This window comes from Phasianus colchicus, chromosome 6 (genome assembly GCF_987193195.1).
Source record: "Phasianus colchicus chromosome 6, bPhaCol1.hap1.1, whole genome shotgun sequence".
Lineage (NCBI taxonomy): Eukaryota > Metazoa > Chordata > Aves > Galliformes > Phasianidae > Phasianus > Phasianus colchicus.
This window is the reverse complement of record NC_143441.1, coordinates 9755974-9758937: the sequence shown is the minus strand read 5'-3', so window position 1 is coordinate 9758937 and position 2964 is coordinate 9755974. Positions and strand designations below refer to the sequence as shown.

The 2964-nt window shown below is 51.0% G+C and overlaps 1 long non-coding RNA gene across 1 annotated transcript; it reads left to right on the top strand.

The window, feature by feature from the left end:
- Positions 1–830: 830 nt before the first annotated feature.
- On the top strand, positions 831–1616 carry LOC149917411 (uncharacterized). The gene is made up of 3 exons (XR_016467433.1): positions 831–949; positions 1043–1230; positions 1330–1616. It is a non-coding gene; the product is annotated as an uncharacterized LOC149917411 (long non-coding RNA).
- Positions 1617–2964: the final 1348 nt, after the last annotated feature.

Genomic DNA, 2964 nt, shown 5'->3' with positions numbered 1-2964 from the left:
TGCATGACTGACAGCTGTTCATTGTGCACTGCCATGGAGGACCTGGCTTCACCTCCAACCATTCATTCCGTGACCAAAGAGAGAACAAGACAGCAATCACCAAATTGGCTGTCTCATCCTCTGGGTGCAAAACCCCAGCACCAGGCCCCAAGGACCTCTCAGCCCTCCAACGCACCCCCTGCAGTCCCAGTGCGGCCGCCCAGAGGACACCAGGCCCTCTCCTCCACACCCCTCTGCTTTGGCATCAGGGCAGAAGAGATGCCACCTTCTCACGCTCCAGGGCCAGAGCTGAGGGATGGCAAAGGACAGCCGACACGACCACACAAACTCCACTGCTTTTAATGACTGCCTCTCCCTCGGCTGCCTGTGGGGCATCACCATGCTTTGCTCCTCCTCCACCCCAGGCAGCTGCAGGGGGCTTGAGAAGCCCCTGCCCCGACTGACCCTCTTGCTACATTCGTGCCACTGCCTCCCAGAAATGGCCGCAGGCCCCAACTGCCAGCCGCCATGTTTGGGCCAGCACCTGCTGCTCAGAATCCTGTTGCCATGGGCACCCAACTGCCCTCAACTGCAGTCCCTCAGCTGACAGCTGGAGACAGCGGCACTCCAGAGTATCTCCAAAAGATACTTTGTATTTCTTTTGATTTCCAAGGACGGGATGGAGCAGCCACCCTTAAAGAAGAGGCGGCTGCTGGAAGAGGCTGATGACATCGAGCCCATGGAGGTGGACCCGCCTGGCAGCCAAGAAGAGCCCATGGAGGTGGATCCACCTGTGGCAGATGAGCTGATGGAAGTGGATCCACCTCCATCGGGGCACACTGGCCATCTCGCTGCTGCTGCCAGGCCAACCAGGAAGAGGTCGCGCCCCAAATGCCATCGCAGGGGCGCCAGGATCCGTCCACCTCCCGCCAAACGGCCGCCTCGACGCCGGCGCTGATCCTCCCGTCCTGTAAGTTTGCCCTTACCCGGGAGAGCCCCAGCTCACGGCCATCCTGCGGGCTCACGTGGAGCCTCCATTGCCTGCTCCTTCTTCTTTTCACAGCCAAGGCTCCTACGAGCCCTTCCTTCCCCACCCCCTCCCTCGTCCCTTCCCAAGTCCTCTCATCTCTTCTTCACCAAGTCCTGAGGAAGAGGGCAGGGCAGGGACTGCCATCCTCGGAGCTGCTGTGCCGGGGCAGCGGGACGAGTCTGACAGAGGGACCTCAGACATCACAAGGGCATGAGAATCCCGTAAGTTTACCCTTAGTCAGGAGGGACAGCACCAAATCAGGACCATCCCGTGCACTCACACAGAGCCTCCATTTCATGATCATCCTTCTCTTTTGACAGCCAAAGCTCCCATGAGCCCATCCTTCCTGTCCCTCTCCCTTATCCCAGCCCAGCGTGGGAGAAGAAGTCAAAGAAGGGATAGAGGCAGCTGATCCTGGGGAGAGCCACACTTTGGTTCAGACAGGAAGAAGTGATGAACTGCAGCAAGAAGGTCCAGTCCAGGTGCTTTCCTTTTTGGACAGTTTGGACTTTTCTTTCAAGACTGGACAATCAACAATTTAAAACAACAATACAAAATATTAAAAAAATCAAAACAGCAGTCTAAAATAAACACATTTTCTATTTTAGAAAATGCGCTGACTGTCTCTCTGCTTCAGGAAGCTTCGAGTTTGCACGCAGGTTCCCGCGCCCCCTCCTTGCCTCCCGCACACAGAACGTACCCCGCAGCAGGACACGCTGCCCTCACTGCCAGCCCGAGGAACAGCCACCGCACTGCACACACACTGAGGCTGTCCCCTTGCCCTGCCTCAGCACCCTCTGCTACGTAGCGGGGATCTTTCACACACACATCATCAAAACAAACAGTAAAGAGGCCCTTTTTACTCTTGAAGGACAGAATCAGAAAACTCACAGTATTCCACATCCTCTTAACAACTGATTAATGAACAGAGATGCTTGAACTGAGTACAAGAATTGGCATTTATCAGGACAAACACAGAACTAAAGCAAAATGTTTTGGTTTCAATTACTGACAGCCCCCCCTTGGGTGGCAGTCAGAAGTCCCCTGCCCTGTACCATCATGGCAGCAGCTCTGCCCACTGAACGGCCCGGCCCAACAGCAGCCGCACAGAGGTGTGCAGCCAGTAGAGGACAGGCTGACACCAGGACTTGGGGAGGGCTGTGCTAACTTAGATGGTGGCAAATAACTGTGTGCAGCTTGATACACTGTCTTAACACAGTCTGTGAACAGTGGAAAATTCACAGCCATGCTTTCTGTTTTGATTCAGGAATTTGAGAAGGTGTTTCAAGATAGCCAGGAAAATGATCAATTTTTTCATCTAATTGCAACTCCATTTTCAGTTGGCTTAAGTAGGTTCTCTGCAAATTTTCAAATGGAATATATAGAGTTGCAGTCAGACACTCAGCTCAAAAAACTGAGCATGCCTCTTTTTACCAGACTTTTATAAGCCCCATCTGACCAGAGGAAAAAAAACCTCACTTCACAGTCATGTGATAAACATGTAATTGCTTTCTGGCAGTACATACTTCTGTGATTGACTGTTTTCAAGGATGAATCACAGGAAGAGTAACATTTCATCAAAGATCTCCGACAAACACCTTTTGAGCTCACTGAGAATTGTGGCCACTGCCATTGAACTAGAGTGATGCGGTAGTGTCACAAAAACAAGATCAGATATCCCATTAGTTCTGTTTTTTATGTTCTCTCTTTATTTTTTAAATTAAAATAGAGAAAATAATAAAATATTTTTTGTTGCTTATTTACATTTACTATATTATATAGGAGGGCTGATCCAAAAGTAATGCCTCCTATTTTGTTATGTTTGTCCATGGGATCAGAGGCAGACATTGGTGGTATGGCAGTAGAGGTTAAGCCTTCCCACCAGTATTCCATTACATTTTGTTGTCAGATGACAGGTTGCAGCAAAAGGGCAGTCTGACAAATTGGCATGTGAT